The sequence below is a fragment of the Mustela nivalis genome, assembly GCF_964662115.1.
Source record: "Mustela nivalis genome assembly, chromosome: 5".
Classification (NCBI taxonomy): domain Eukaryota; kingdom Metazoa; phylum Chordata; class Mammalia; order Carnivora; family Mustelidae; genus Mustela; species Mustela nivalis.
In genome coordinates this window covers 119877288-119894291 of record NC_139024.1, presented here as the reverse complement: position 1 = coordinate 119894291, position 17004 = coordinate 119877288, and the positions used below count along the sequence as shown (strand labels likewise).

The 17004-nt window shown below is 40.2% G+C and overlaps 3 protein-coding genes and 1 pseudogene across 4 annotated transcripts in view; 3 read left to right on the top strand and 1 right to left on the bottom strand.

Moving 5' to 3' along the window:
• The window catches only part of LOC309865789 (butyrophilin subfamily 3 member A3-like), a 488935-nt gene that overhangs the window by 202177 nt on the left and 269754 nt on the right, over positions 1 to 17004 (top strand). The window lies entirely within an intron of this gene.
• Positions 1 to 17004, bottom strand: part of LOC309865779 (butyrophilin-like protein 1) — a 507893-nt gene that overhangs the window by 331104 nt on the left and 159785 nt on the right. The window lies entirely within an intron of this gene.
• LOC309865157 (CREB-regulated transcription coactivator 2 pseudogene) overlaps positions 1 to 17004 on the top strand; it is a 296465-nt pseudogene that overhangs the window by 180318 nt on the left and 99143 nt on the right. The window lies entirely within an intron of this gene.
• The window catches only part of LOC309865787 (endogenous retrovirus group K member 7 Env polyprotein-like), a 1143634-nt gene continuing 1143112 nt past the window's right edge, over positions 16483 to 17004 (top strand). The window contains exon 1 of the mRNA XM_082732607.1: positions 16483 to 16499. The gene's annotated coding sequence lies outside the window, so the exon portion shown is untranslated. The remainder of the gene's footprint in view (positions 16500 to 17004) is intronic.

Sequence of the window (17004 nt, the reverse complement as noted above, 5' to 3'; positions counted from 1 at the left end):
CTGTGCAGAGGATGGGGTACACATCCTACAGAAAAGAATGAGAAGGAACAGGATGGCAGAGACCTAATGTAGCACTGAAACATGTAAAGCAAGCTCTTGACCTGACTACCTAAGACAGACAAACTACAGAGTTTATTCAGGGCTTATTGTCTCCCACAGATCTTAACACTGTTGAAGTGAGTGAGAGAGATAGATGTTTAGGTTTCTACTGCTGCCTTGACAGGTCACCACAAACACAGTGGCTTCAAAGGACACACTTTATTATCTCACAGTTCTTTCGGGTAGGAGTCCAACCAGGATCTCCCTGGACAAAAAAAAAGTGTCAACGGGGCTGCCTTCCTTCTAGAGGCACTGGGGGATATCTGTTTCTTTGACTTTTCTGCATTTTATAGGTTCCCCATATTCCTTGGCCATTGGACACTTCCCTCCGTCTTCAGCACTAGAAAGAGCAGGTAGAGTTCTTTGACATAGCATCATTCTAACCGCCTTTTCTCCCTCTTCCAAAATTAAGGCCCCCATGTAATTCCATGGGGTCATCTGGACAATCCAGGATAATGCCCCCATCTCCACGTCCTTAACGTAAGCACATTGGCAAAGTTCCTTTTGCTCCAGGGATTAGAATAGGGGCCTGCTAGGGAGGGGGCATTATTTTGCTCACCACCACAGTATTAAGTCAGGAGTCAACTAATATTGGAACTAAATATATATAAATAATTATATGTATATTTACTTCCTAAATACATGTTTTTTTTTCAGTGTATACTTTCTAATTTCACAATTTAGTAAAGTAAGACACTACCTCAAGGCATAATCAAGACAAAGGCTAATCAGAACTCTAGAAGTATTTCACTGATGACCATAAAATTTCCTAAGCACTGGTCTCTTTGGAGTAGCTGTTTTGCTTTGTTTTCCTGACATGGCGTTTTTCTCTCCAAGGGCTGATGCAGAAATTTCATCCAAGGTGCAGTGGTGGAGGAAGGGAATGAATGGCCATGGCACAATTTGTGCACCTAGGAGCCACTTACCTTCTGCTGTGAACCCTCAGCTGGGTCTATATAGGGAAGGTGGGATGGATAGTTTGTTAGATAGAAGATCTAACAATAGTAAATATCTATGCCCCCCATATGGGATCAGCCAACTACATAAGCCAACTGTTAATAAAAATAAAGAGACATATTGATAAAAATACATTAATTGTAGGGGATCTTCATGTGGTTCAACATGAAGATCAATCAATTTTATAGAACAAATCAACAAGAGAAGAGATGAATCCCATTGTCCTTTCAAATGATGCAGAAAAAGCATTTGACAAAATACAGCATCTCTTCCTGATTAAAACTCTTCAGATTATGGGGATAGAGAGAACACTCCTCAACTTCATAAAATCTGTCTATGGAAAACCCACAGCAAATATCATTCTCAGTGGGGAAAAACTGACAGCCTTCCCATTGAGATCAGGGACACGACAAGGATGCCCATTCTAGCCACTATTGTTCAATACAGTACTAGAAGCTCTAGCAACAGCAATCAGACAACAAAAAAGAAATAAAAGGTATTCAAATTGGCAAAGAAGAAGTCAAACTCCCTTTCTTTGCAGAAGACATGATAACTTTACATGGAATAAACCTAAACAAAGAGGTAAAGGATCTGTACTTGAAGAACTATAGAATACTCATGAAAGAAACTGAAGAAGCCACAAAAAGATGCAAAAACATTTCATGCTCATGGATTGGAAGAATAAACATTGTTAAAATGTTATACTGCCCAGAGCAATCTATACTTTCAATGCTATTCCAATCAAAATTCTATTGGCATTTTTCAAAGTGCTGGAACAAACAATCTGAAAATTTGTATAGAACCAGAAAAGGCCCTGGATTGTAGGGAAATGTTGAAAAAGAAAAACAAAGCTGAGACCATCACATCATGGTATTTCAAGTTTTACTACAAAGTATGATTACCAAGACAGCATAGTACTGGCTCAAAAACAGACACATAGACTAGTGGCACAGAGTAGAGAGCCCAGATATGGATTTGCAACTCTATGGTTAACTAATTCTTGACAAAGCAGGAAAAATATCCAGTGGAAAAAGATAGTCTCTTTAATACTTGGTGCTGAGAAAATTGGACAAATAAGTATAGAAGAATGAAACTCGACCATTGTCTTACACCATACACAAAGATAAACTTGGAATGGATAAAAGATCTCAACATGAAGTAGGAATCTATTAAAACTGTAGAGGAAATCATAGGCAATACCCTCTTTGATGCTGGCCACAGCAACTTCTTTCAAGTCATGTCTCCAAAGGCAAAAGAAACAAAATTGAAAATGAATTTTTGGGTCTCCCTCAAGATTAAAAGCTTCTGCAGAGCAAAGGATACAGTCAACTAAACAAAGAGGCAACCCACAGAATGGGAAAAGATATTTGCAAATGACACTCCAGACAAAGATATCCAAGATCTATAAAGATCCACAAACTCAACACCCACAAAACAGATAGTCATGTCAAAAAATGGGCAGAAGAAATGAACAGACATTTCTCCAAAGAAGATATACAAATGGCTAACAGATACATGAAAAAATGTTCATCACTAGCCATCAGGGAGATTCAAAGCAAAACTACATTGAGATACCACCTTATATCAGTTAGAATGGCCAAAATTAAGAAGACAGTAACATGTGTTGGAGAGGATGGGGAGGAAGGGGAACCCTCTGCCACTGTTGGTGGGAATGCAAGTTGGTGCAACCACTTTGGATAACAGTGTGGAGATTCTTAAAGAAATTAAAAATAGAGCTTCCCTATGACCCTGCAATTGCACTACTGGGTATTTACCTCAAAGATACTGATGTAGTGAAAAGAAGGGCGATCTGTACCTCAATGTCCATAACAGTCATAGCCACAGTCACCCAACTCTGGAAAGAGACAAGATTCCCTTCAATAGATGAATGGTTTAAGAAGATATGGTCCATATATACAATGGTGTAACATGCCTTCATCAGAAAGGATGAATACCTATCCTTGTATCAACATGGACGGGACTGGAAGAGATTATGCTGAGTGAAATAATTCAAGTAGAGAAAGTCAATTATCATATGGTTTCACTTATTTGTGGAGTATAAGGAATAACATGGAGGACATTAGGAGAAGGAAAGGAAAAGTGAATTGGGACAAATCAGAGAGGGAGATGAACCATGAGAGACTGTGGACTCTGAGAATTAAACTGAGGGTTTTGAAAGGGAACGGGCTGGGGAGGTGGGAGAGTCTGATGGTGGGTATTAAGGAGGGAACATATTGCATGGAGCACTGGGTGTGGTGCATAAACAATGAATCTTCCTGGGAGACTGAAAAAAAAAAAAAAAGACATTTTCTCCAAATTTACAATTTGCAAATTTTACTATCTCATGGAGGTCTTTCTACTCTCATTGATCTGGGGGGTATCCTCTCTGCATCCAGGACATGAACTCTTGTTCCATTCCCCAAATAAAGAAATTATCAGCTAGGATTTACTCAAACATCTTCTAGTCCTCTCTCTGTCCACTTGCTCAGGGATCCCAACAATTCTGACATTGGAACATTTCATGGCATTATTTATTTCCCTAATTCTGTTTTCATGGCTTCTAAGGTGTGTTTGTTCCAGGCCTCCTGATCCCTCTTTCCTAACACTTTGTCTTCTAGGTCACTAATTTGATCTTCTGCCTCATGTACCCTAGCTGTTAGAGTATTCAGATTAGATTGGATCCCATTGATAGCATTTTAAAGTTCTGTCAATTTAGCTCTCACTTCTGCCCTTAGGGATTCTATGTTGCCACTAATGGTTTTCTCCAGCCTAGCTGTTGTCTGGATAACTGTTGCCCTGAATTCTATTTCCACCATCTTGCTTATGTCCTGTGGCAGAGGTCACAGTCTCTGATTTTTTCCTCTGTTAGGGCTTCCTCCTCCTAGTCATTTTTGGTGAGAGGTGGTTGAGGGAATGCATAGCTGAAAATATCAACCATGATCCAGGCCAGGTACACCCTGGAAAGTTTCAGAATACTCGGAAGTCACCACCAAAAAGAAAAAAAGAGGAAAGAGAAAAAAAAGAAACCCAGACAAAATGAGCCAAATGAGTAAGATTTATAACATACAAAAGATTGACAAAAGGAAAAAAAAAAAAAGAAAGAAAGAAAGAAAAACTCAACAAAATGAGCTCCAAGAATAAGATGTGTAAAGTACAAAAAAACCCACATAGAAACAGCAACAAAAGTTTAAGACAAAAGTATAACCCTTCATGTGGGAGAGGAGGGGTATTTCAGTTCTTCCTGGATATATCTTGTTATCTTTGTTAGAGGTCTGTCTTTCCAGAGACACAGGGAAAGTAAAATTGGTGTATATATATACGGGTAGTATTGAGTAGGGAAAAAGGATTACCTTGAAGCTTGAATGTATAAAAAGAAAAAAGAAAGAAAGAAACAAAAGTATATGTATAAAAAAAAGTTCAAAAAGTTACTATGGAATATGGTCTATTAAATATCTAGTTGAAATGGCAAGTGTAAAGTTTTTTCCGGCGAGATAAACACAACACCAGGCAAAGTGGGTGCAAGGCAAGATTTATTAAAAACACTCTCCGGTGTAGTTTCAGGGTTCAGGAGAAGGCGAGCCAGGAAAGTTGTGCCGGGAGGAGGTGGGCACCCTCGGGCGAGGTTCTGCGACTCTGGAAAGCAGAGTGGCGGAAGTCGCGCCCAAGGCAGGGAGGAGGGGGCTTTTAAGGGGTCTTGGGGAAAGCTCAGGGGTCTTTCCCTTATTTGTTTATCCAATAAGTTTCCCTTATTTGGATATCCCGCCTGCTCATCGGGATCCCATTGGTCCACAGGAGCCTGGGGCGGGGGTCTCAGATTCCTGCTTGGGCCTTTGTTCTCCTGTCTGAGCTCAGGTCTTATGGCGGGAACTTTGACCATCTTTAGTAGCCCTTCCTGCCAGCCCAACAGCAAGTAGGTAAAAATAAATAAATAAATAAAAACAAGAATGATGAGCTTACTATATTGTTTTCCCATTATGTTGGGATTTTATAGTTTCATGGTGGCCCTGTGGTTGTTGTTGTTCTCTTGTTCTTTTCTTGTCTTCTGGGGGAGGTGTCTGCTGCATTGATTTTCAGTCAGTCAGACTTGGGCTGAGTTGCCCTGCCATTTATCAAGGGGCTGGGGTCTGTGGAAACTGGTTTTTCAGGTTTTTGTTCTCTGGCGATTTTTGTTCTTTGGTGGCTCTTTGCACCTTTCAGAGGGTCAAAGCAAACTGTCTGCACCAAGACCTCTGCCTCAGAGAGAAGACTCAGTCGGCTCCCATCTGAATTGTTCAGAACACAGACTACCCCTCTCAAACTCTCTTGAACACCACAACCTTCCATGGGCTGTGCGCACCACCAGCCACCATATCAGTGGTTGCCTGAAGCCCCTGCTTGTCTTTGTACCCATGTGCCACCAAAACTGTGAGTGATACTAGTCTGGGCAAGCCTGGTCCTGGCAGCTGTGGTTCCTGGGACTGCGGACTGGAGCCCACCCTGGATGCGCTTAGCCCCAGTGGCAGTGGAGGCAGCATAGGGGGCTGTGGTGGCTACAGACCCAGGCACTGCCAACTGGAGCCCATGCTATGGCCTTCCTGGACCTTAGGCTTATGTCTGCACCTATGGCTATCTTGTATGAGCACTTGTCCCTTAAGTCCCTTGGTTCTGTTTGAGTGCTGTTATCAGTCCCTTCTTGTCTCACAGCCACTGTTCTCTAAGCTCTTGCTGGTCCCCAACCACAGGACACTTTCATATTGGGGTATTACTTTCCAATGGCTCACTTCTGGTGGCTCCCTCCCCCTTCTGTTTATCCTCTGATATCAGTCCTTGTGTTCCCAACTCCTCTGTACCTCTCCACTGATGATTCTCTGCCCCTGTAGAGATCCAGAAGTGTATAATCTTACATTTCAGGCTGACGTCATTGTAAAGTTTCATAGGCAAGATAAACACGTCACCAGGCAAGGTGGGCGCAAGGCAAGATTTATTAAAGGCATTCTCTTGCGAAGTTTCAGGGCTCAGGAGAAGGGGAGCCAGGAAAGTCATGCATGCCGGGAGGAGATGGGCACCCTCGGGTTAGGTTCCTCGACTCCGGAAAGGGGCTGGGGGAATTCGCACTGGGAGGGAGTTGATGGGATCTTTTATCAGGCCAAGGTAGGGCATGGGCTCACATCCATATTTGGTGATTGGAAGGTATGGGGTGAGGGCTCCTGATACTCCTGTTTCCTGAATAGGTATCGGGTTACCTATGGAGACATGACCTTTTGGTGGGAGAGTCTAGGGTTAAGGAAGGGGGGGAGGGGACTGGAATATTGCGGCCCCAGTGGTCATTTCTATTGTTCCTCCTGCATTCCTGGAACCTCCAACCCAACAGTCATGGGTGTTCAGTGTTCTGGTAGATAACTAGCTCATTTCATGGGTCTTCAGGAGACCTGTTGAATTAGGTCTCCTACTTCTCCTCCATCTTGCACCTCCTCCCAGTTTTGGTTTTGATTGACTTCAAGCTGAAAGAATGACAAAAGATTGGAAACCTTAGTTTGGAGAGTCATAACCAGATATTTCAGGAAGCATTTAGTATCTAGACTAGTTTATAATAAATGGTATTTAAAATCTAATATCTACAAAAATGTGTTATTAAAACATATTTTTCTCTATAATCAGTCTCATTTTACCAAAGATAGCCAAATCAAGATTAATTTGTTTGTAAAGCAAGTCCAGTTTTAACAAACTTGGTCTATTTCTTTATATAATAAGCTCCACAAGAATAGTGATTGACCATATAGATCTTTTTAAAATTTGCATTGTTGGAGCTTTTTATAAGGAATATCTAGATTGAACAATTTTTGAAAGTTTTTTTAAAAAGATTTTATTTATTTATTTGTCAGAGAGAGAGAGAGAGAGCACAGCAGGGGGAGCAGCAGGCAGAGAAGGCAGAGAAAGAAGCGAAGCAGTCTTCCCGCTGAGCAAGGAGCCCGATATAGGACTTGATCCCAGAACCCTGGGATCAATATCTGAGACAAATGCAGCCACTTAACTGACTGAGCCACCTAGGCATCCCTAGATTGAACAATTTTAATGCCTCTTGAGGCTGTTAGGGTATGGAGCCGACCACCCCTCAATTAGACAGAAAACACTCTCAATAATGCAAGTTACACAGTGAGGTTTATTTCCAGCTAGCTGGGGTCCAAGTATCAACCCGGCGCAGCGGGTTTCAACAAGGACCCCGAGCCCTCAAAGCCAAGGGTTTATATAGCATTTTCAAGGCACTTCTTCATAGCTACATACATATCTTGTGCCCCACTTTGACAGGTTAACTTTGTTTAGCCTTTTGCCACTCCTGCATCACCCTGGCTGTTAAGTGAGATTTAGGTTTAGAAGAACTTTCACCTTAACTACATTTCCTTCTGCCTCAGCCTCCCACAGTTTCGTGGTGGGGAGGGCAACCTTTGGCACTGAGCCATTTGTCTCTGGAAATTGGGCCATTGAAGAGATGGACTTTTTGTTGTAAATCACCAGGACATTTGCAAACCAAGGGAGATTCCTGTCTCCAGGGTTGTGATCTCTGCAATTTAACTATTTTTTTTTTTTTTTTGGTAAAGTTTGGTCCCTGTGGGACCACCACCTAACCACCCTGGTGGTATATGATTAAGTTGTTTTCTTAGGGTTTAGCTACTTTTTCATGTCTGAAGTCACGTATGCCCTGTGGGCTGGTTAGGGATGCTCAGTAAAAATGGCTTCCCAGCCTTCAAGATGGCTATTCTTATACAAACCCACTCTTAATGGCCATAAACCAAGCTAAATACTTGCCATCAGACATACATACAAGACCTGTATATTTGGGCAAATTCCACTTCTTGAGGTTCCCCCAAATATCCTGAGGTTCCTATACCTGCCAGGAAGGAACATTCTTTACTCACCTAGTGAGGCTGCTGGGAACTCTGTGAGTAGGGTGCCAGATTGCATTTCCAAGGGGATTTTTTGGCTCTATAAAGTCAACCTTCGTTCTTAAAGCTGTCTGGTCATATCTGAGTCTATGCATGTCTCTCTCAAATATGACATTCCAGTCAAAGCCTTAGTAAAATAACCAGTGTTTCCAATGGTGACCTGAGACAAGTAGAACAGAGTCTTATGGAACTTATGGCAAAAATTATAATTTGCATTGAAAGAAAGGATACTCAATAGAGTTTCTGAATTTCAGAGGGTTCAGGTAGGGAGAATAGAAAAAATGCTTCAAGTTGTTCTCAAAAGAACATTTTATCATATTTCTGTATATCATGGATCTCTTATGAAAAAGTTTCCTTAATCTGGAAGAGCTAACATTAGAGAACCAGCAATATTTCAAATAAGACTCATAAAAAATGTGGCCATTTTCCTCAGTTTATTTAGTCCCATATTATTAATTCTTAATCTCGTTGAATGCAGTTTCTTTCCCCATTAGCTCTGGAAACTTTCGTTTTCTTTAGTTTTATGACCTTAAAGATACCAGATACCTGTATTTGCCAAAAGTTTATTTCATGAGTCTTCTTGAAGACAAAACACATTTTGTAAGAGCATCAAGATAATAACTATAAATGACAAAAGACTCAAAAATGGACATGTTTAAAGATCTGATGGGAGTTCATGATAACAGGAGAGTTCATTATAAGGCAGTTGACAAGGAAACCCAGTTCTTTCTGCTACATAGCATTTTCATAATCAGAATATCCAGTTATGACTTTACACCAGGACATATGAAAACTTTTGGGATTTCATACAGCTTCTCAAACAGTCAAAGCATTTACCCCTACAATATAACCTAAGGCTTATCATCAGTTGTTTGACAATGCTTCCCATGTAATTTAACATAGCAAATAAACAAGCCTAATTAGTAAAATAAAAGTCTTCATTTACAATTCTTTGGGGGACTTTGTTAAAACCCTCAGAAAGTTTTAAAGCACATGCCTAAATAGGATTATGCATCATTATAAAACTTAAAACTGGTTTTAATTTGAATCTCCCTGATGGCTAGTGATGATGAACATTTTTTCATGTGTCTGATAGCCATTTGTATGTCTTCATTGGAGAAGTGTCTGTTCATATCTTCTCCCCATTTTTTTGATATGATTGTCTGTTTTGTGTGTGTTGAGCTTGAGGAGTTCTTTATAGATCCTGGATATCAACCTTTTGTTTGTACTGTCATTTGCAAATATCTTCTCCCATTCCGTGGGTTGCCTCTTTGTTTTCTTGACTGTTTCCTTTGCTGTGCAGAAGGTTTTGATTTTGATGAAGTCCCACAAGTTTATTTTCGCTTTAGTTTCCTTTGCCTTTGGAGACATATCTTGAAAGAAATTGCTGTGGCTGATATCAAAGAGGTTACTGCCTATATTCCCCTCTAGGGTTCTGATGGATTCCTGTCTCACGTTGTGGTCTTTTATCCATTTCGAGTTTATCTTTGTGTATGGTGTAAGAGAATGGTCGAGTTTCATTCTTCTACCTATAGCTGCCCAGTTTCCCCAGCACCATTTATTGAAGAAACTGTCTTTTTTCCACAAGATATATTTCCTGTTTTGTTGAAGATTAATTGCCCACAGAGTTGAGGGTCCATATCTGGACTCTCTACTCTGTTCCACCGGTCTATGTGTCTGTTTTTATGCCAGTACCATGCTGTCTTGGTGATCAGAGTTTTGTAATAAAGCTTGAAATCAGGTAACGTGATGCCCCCAGTTTTATTTTTGTTTTTCAACATTTCTTTAGCGATCCATGGTCTCAAATTAAAAGCACATTGAGATACCACCTTACAACAGTTAGAATGGCCCAAATTAGCAAGACAGGAGCAACATGTGTTGGAGAGGATGTGGAGAAAGGGGAACCCTCTGACACTGTTGGTGAGAATGCAACTTGGTGCAGCCACTTTGGAGAACAGTGTGGAGATTCCTCAAGAAATTAAAAATAGAGCTTCCCTATGACCCTGCAATTGCACTCCTGGGTATTTACCCTAAAGATACAGATGTAGTGAAAAGAAGGGCTATCTGTACTCCAATTTTTATAGCAGCTATGGCCACGGTCGCCAAACTGTGGAAAGAACCAAAATGCCCTTCAACGGATGAATGGATAAGGAAAATGTGGTCCATATACACTATGGAGTATTATGCCTCCATCAGAAAGGACGAATACCCAACTTTTGTAGCAACATGGAAGGGACTGGAAGAGATTATGCTGAGTGAAATAAGTCAAGCAGAGAAAGTCAATTATCATATGTTTTCACTTGCTGAGTGAAATAAGTCAAGCAGAGAAAGTCAATTATCATATGTTTTCACTTATCTGTGTAGTATAACAAATAGCATGGAGGATAAGGGGAGATGGAGAAGAGAATGGAGTTGAGGGAAATTGGAAGGGGAGGTGAATGCTGAGAGACTATGGACTCTGAAAAACAATCTGAGGATTTTGAAGGGGCGGGGTGTGGGAGGTTTGAGGAACCAGGTGGTGAGTATTATAGAGGGCACGGATTGCATGGAGCACTGGGTGTGGTGCAAAAAAAAATGAATACTGTTATGTTGAAAATAAATAAAAGAAAAAAAATAGTAGTACTCTGACAATGTGGGACTTTTCTTGGGATCAATGATGTTTCAAAATATAAATTAATTAATTTATAAAATTGAATACCATTACACTGAAAAGAAATAAACAAAACAAAACAAAAAAACCAAGTAGGCATTAACCAGGTGTACATGGTATATAAGAAGAGGAAACAGCATAGATGGGGCATTGAAAGGCTTGGTATATTTGGAAAGTTGTAAGTAGGTCTCTTTGAAACTTGGGTAAGTGACTCTTGTACTCTAATTTTTTATATCTTTATGTTTGTTAGAAATAAAGTAACTTCTTTGTAAAACAAAACAAAACAAAACAAAAAGCAAAAAAACCCACAAAAAACCAAAAACAAATAAAACCTTAAAACTGAATTATTTATCTCCCCAAGGTGATAATAAGTGATTCCAAAGACAATTAGGTAGGGTTACATAGTTGTTCTTAAAATTTAGATCTTTTAATATTGAGAAGTTTTAACTCTTTTAGGTAACTGGAGACCCCATAAAGATAAAACAAAATTTTGTTTTCTGGGTGGGGAAAATAAAACAACTTCGTTTACAATTTCTTTTAAAGTCCAAAACAATGATCCAAGAAAACAGTGTCTTTTTCTCACAGAGTAAGCAGAATTTTAATCATGTGCCAGTGTACCTTTATAATCTATTTATTTCAACATTAGTCCTGACCACACATAAAATTATTTCCCAATGATTTTTCTTCACAATTCTTCTATAGCTTTTTTTTTTCTTTTTTTCTCATTCGTATTTGGCCTAAGCCTTTCTCTCTAAACTACCAGTCTTATTTTAGGAAAAAAATTACCTCCCTCCCCAACAAAATGAATTCCCATTCATTATATTTTTCTCATCAAAATCACATCTTCCCCCTGCAGAGTTACTATCATTATCTCCATCATTCTTAATTATATTTAGCAGAATTTTAACACTTAGAAACCTTAGTGTCTAATGAAAACTAAGTAGCAACCAGTTGTGAGCTGTGTGTTACACTGGAGTTCTTAAGATCTGAAGTTTATGGATACATTTTCTATTTTGTAAAAATATGTTTTTCTGTGGTACAATCTTTTGATAAAGCATCAAGTATGTTTACCAATAGACCCAAGTATCCTCAGCTTCTATACAATAGTGATGAAGTTCTAGAATATAGGTAAGGTTCAGTGGGGTGATGTCCAGAGCCAATGACCAAGAAAGAATTCTTGAGACATTTTGGTGCAAAATGGTGGTTTATTAAATAAAGCACGGGGACAGGACCTGTGGGCAGAAAGGGTTGCTGCCCCAGGGTTGTGAGGCGTGGCAGGTTATGTACCATGAGGGTGGAGAAGGAAAAGGGAGTTTTCAATAGAACTTTCATATGCTACTGAGGACCTACAAGGCCTTGAGGCCTTGCCATTGTCAAGGCAATTTTCCCCTCTAACAAGGTATTAACATTAAGATAGTTGGGAGATTCCCAAAGAATGTCATAATATGTCCCACCCAGGAGTGGGAGTAGGAGAAGGTTGTCAGTTGTCAGCTTTTGCTTGGTCCTCAGCCAGCCTTCTGTTCCCTCACCAATAGGAAACCAAAAGCAAGTAAACTTTATGTTTGGTAATTAAAGATTCAGTATTTTGTCTATTTGGAAAAGACTTAGATAGCCAATGAATTCAATCTGAGTTCTCATCCAAGTAAAACTGTAAAGTTTGAGGTTGCCAAAGACTGTGATAGTTATTTTAGCAATTACCCATAAAAACTTTGAGACAGAGGGTTTTTTTATACATACTTTTTATTTTTTTATAAACATATAATGTATTATTAGCCCCAGGAGTACAGGTCTGTGAATCGCCAGGTTTACACACTTCACAGCACTCACCATAGCACATACCCTGCCCAATGTCCATATAAACCCATCACCCTCTTCCTACCCACCCCCAGCCACATTCAGTTTGTTTTATGACATTAAGAGTGAAAGACAAATTTAACCATCATTTGAAACCATCTTTTGTTGAAAAATTGCAAGAGATAACATGAGCCTATTTGATCTTCAGAAAACCTTTGTAGAATAAAAGTGTTATATTTAATGTTGGGAGCTAATTGAGATAGACATGCCTATCTTAATTAAACCAACAAACTCAAATTAACTTTAATACAGAATATGTTCACCTATGTCCACTTAAAAGTCAATCAATTTGTTACCCATTGTCATTTCTTTTCAACTGGGCACCAATAGGGAAATCTAAAGTGGGTGGTTTAAGTTTAAGAGGGTTCTATTTGTTCCTTGATAGTGAGGGCAGGAGAAACAGCAGCTGATGGATGGTGGAGGCACCCAGGATGGTATAGAAGTTGGTTGTACAAGCTACACCCATGGTGGTGCAGATACAGGAGGAGGGAGTGGGAGAGGAAGGAGAGGAGAGCAGTTGCCAGCAAGGCTGGATGTGTGTAAAAGCTCATACAGAAGGGAAATTTATTTTTGCCTCTGCTGCTGCCACTGTATCCTTGGAAAAGCTTGTGGTGAAGGGGAAGAGGGGGAAAGAAGGGAATTCTGTAGTTTACCCTTGAGTGCACCCACCCAATAGAAAATGAATCCTGGATGTTGCCAACTGTAAGCATTTTATTCAAGAGACAATCAGTGAATGGAAAAGCTGGGAATCTTGGTGGAGGGGTTGCAACCATTGAAAGGAGCAAGAGCGAGATCACTGTGACTTCTGAGGTGCCTTTTTCCAAGAAGGTATTTGAAATATCTCACCAAAAAGTATTTGAAGAATAATCATCTATGTGATTGTGTGCATATAGTTGCTAACAGCAAAGAGAGTTGATAATCGTGTTACTTTACAGATTAACCAGGGTGAGGAAGTGGAGGAAGGGGAGGATTAAAACTTATTTATCTGAAATATTTCATAAGAGTTCTTGTGTGAAACATGGGAGCCCAAACGGTGGTGTTCCTTGTGTCTCTGCATTTGGGTTGACAGAAAATTGGACGTTGTAGTAACCAAAATTTACTCAGGGGGAAAAAAAAATAAAGGGAAGAAAGAAAGAAAAAAAAAGAGAGAAAGAGAGAGAGAACTTTACTCAGCTGCCATTCTCTTATTTGATTACATGTTTTTTCCCTGCTTGTTTTAGTTATTGTGGTAATAAAACCAAAATATTAGTAGAGTCCTTCTAGAGAATTGCTGGCTATTTGACCTTGAGCAGATGGATAAGGGTGTGGATCTGTGTGCTCTGTAGTTAGTCACTATTTTACTTTAAAACGTTTGAGTTTCATCTGATGCTTTTCTCAGAGAATCAGTTATACAACCATGGCGACTTCTAATTGACTGAAAGCAAATCCAGTGACTTCTTTGAGGTTCTCTTCTTGCAGGAAAATGCAGGGTTGATAAAAGTTCAGGGCTCTGGGGCATTTCAATTTTTATAACAATTTATTCAATGCACACAATTATTATGAATGCTAAACATTTTTCTTTCTGTGGAGGGTAAGTGTTGTTTCGTGCTGCTGTATATTCTACTACCCTCCAGAAAAGACTCTGGAGAGCAGTTGTAGAGGTCCCTGGTGTGGGACCTCCAGCTCAGGTGGAGAATGAATTTGGCCAACGCAGGACACAGAACATACAAGTTTATGGAATACGCTGCAAGGGAGCAGGGGACAGACAGAAAGGAGATACCATGGACCAGAGGGCAGTGGTGATGTGGCTACAGGGATGTGGGGAAGTGAGGAGGTATGGAAACATATGGATTTTTCCTTTTTTGGTACTTGTGCCCAGCCATAAGTAGCCCATTGGTCAGAAGCTAGGACTTCTCCTCTTTCAAGATGGGTTTCCTGAGATGCCTGTTTGCCCTCAGCCTGGCAGTCATGGCGGGCCCTTCTTCCTTACTCAGAGTTCCAGGGCTCATGCCTGCTGCCTGAAAGCACCCTCTACACCAGGTTTTAAAATACGTGAAAGTACCCCAAAATGAATTTATAAGCAATTACTATATGTACAATTCTTCACAACAAACTGTTGCTTTGGATCCCAGCAGGGGGACCTGGAGATAAACAGTAGTAGAGCTCCCAGCATGGACATCTGTGCAACTTTCCGGGATCCACTGGAGACTTAGACAAGTATAGAAAGTGAAGGAGAAATGATTGAGAGAGAGTTCATGCTGAGGAGATGGGAACAAGATGTGGACATGCCCAGGAAATAGTACCTTCTGTGCCACTTAAGCCATGGATTGATTTAATGTCGAGTCATTCTACAAACAGACATTAAGTTGGACCATACAGAAAGTGGGATTTTATCGCCTGTGTATCTGAAAAGGTATTAACTTGTAAAGATGTCATTGCTGCCAAACAAAAATCAAGAGTATTTGAGAATGACTTTGAGAATGACCCTGAGACTTAAGATTCCCTTGTAAAATCTAACCATTGCAGAAATGCCTGCCTTGTATTAAAATTAAAGAGTATAAACTAATGTTTTTAAAGAGTTTGCCTACAGCTAATTTCCACACATGAAATCTTGGACTCTGTTAGTAGCATACTTGGAAATTAAATGTTTGAGTCATCCCTTTGCTTCAATTTAATATTTGGCGCTCCTTGGATTGATTTAATATGTTGAATGTTTTCAACTTGATTTGTGGTAGAGGCTTTAGCATTTTCTACTTCTATGCAAATTTCCTAAAGCAGAATTGTTTGCATGTTTTTCTGCCTTCACAGAAGGCAAAGTTTCTTTTCTTTTCTTTCCTTTCCTTTTTTTTTTTTAAATAACAAAATAGACACTTATTTATTTATTTCATGTTCTCCACACTAGATGTGAGCCCATGTTTATATATTTCTCATTCACTGCTATATTCCCAGCAGTAGATCAGTGTCTGGCTTATAGTCACCACTCAAGAATATCTGTTGATTGAAAGATAAACAGATTGCATAAGCACAGAGAAAAATTTTGTTGTTGTCAGAAGGAAGAAGGTGGGAGGAATGGGCAAAATAGGATAAGGGGATTAAAATTTTAGGATGGGAGGAGATTCTTTAAACAGGACACAAAAAGCATCAACCATAAAAAAAAGATTGCTGAGGTGGACAACATTGAAATTAAAAACTTCTCTTCATAAAAAAACACATTAAGACAATGAAAAGGCCAGGCCCAGAGTGTGAGATGATTATTTTAATACATATAACTGGCAAAGGACTTGCATCCAGATATATAAAGAATTATCCAAATCAGTGAGAAATAAAGACTGGCAACCTAAACTTTAAAAAATGACCAAGAGTCTAGAAAGTACTAATGAGGGCAGCAAAAAGGCCTACCAACAGATGGACAGATTCTCTACCTTCTTTTTAGGGAAACATACTGGAAGCATGAGGAGATGGCCCTGAGCACCACCAGAGTGGTCAAAAGTGCAAAGCTGATGAGGGAGCAGGAGGCTGACTGAGGACAAAGCAAAAGCTGGCACCTTGCACCCCCTGTCCATCCCCTTCCCCTCAGTAATATGTGTAACATTCCTCAGGCACCCTTGACCTCCATAAACTAGAAACAAATAGATAACTTGCAGAGATCACAATCCTGCAAGACAGGAAACTCCCAACTATCTTTGATGTTAATGGCTTACTAAAAGACAACCTTGGTCTTCAGGCACCTTGTAGGCCCTCTTTAGCATATGAAAACACCATTGAAATCTCCCTTGCCCTCACCTTCCCCCAACCACAGGCTACATAACCTGCCATCCCTCACAACCCAGGGCAACAGCTCTTCCTGCCCACAGGTCATGTCCCCATGCTTTAATAAACCACCATTTTGCACCAAAGGTGTCTCAAGAATTCTTTCTTGGTCATTGGCTCCAGACCTCAGCCCACCGAACCACACTTAGGTTCTAGAACTTCATCATATGGTTCCCAAACATGAGGCTGTGAGTCTTTATATTTGGACTCTGAGCTTCAGTGCAAAATTGGTGAGTACTTTCTCTCCTTTTCCTTTACTCTCATTTCAGGGGTTTTCAAGGAGTATGGTCTTATTGGAACACTTGCATGTCAATTGCTCAGGCTGTAATCCTCTAGCCCCTTATTGCTTTATGGGTAGGAGAGCGTCTGTCTGTTGGCTGTAAGTTAGTACCCTGGCTGGAATGGCAATAAGACCCAGAAACTTGATACCCTCTCTTTATTCCTGTTCTTATATAAAGTTGTCTCTCTTGGGCACAGGACAACCACCTAAGTCACCAGGATGGCTGCCAATCTTAAGACCCCCGTGTGAGATTTCCTCCTGATTGATCTAATGTGATCCCCTCTACATCCCTGGCCTAGTCACTTCTGGCTGTGGGACCTCCACTGGGAGCCGGCCGAAACCAGTACCCGATTGAATTAAAACACAACCGGGGACTTAAAACACAACCGGGGACCGTTTCCTAGGGAAGTTGGCTGTAAGGACCAAATGTGTTGGAATGTCGCATAGACCATGAT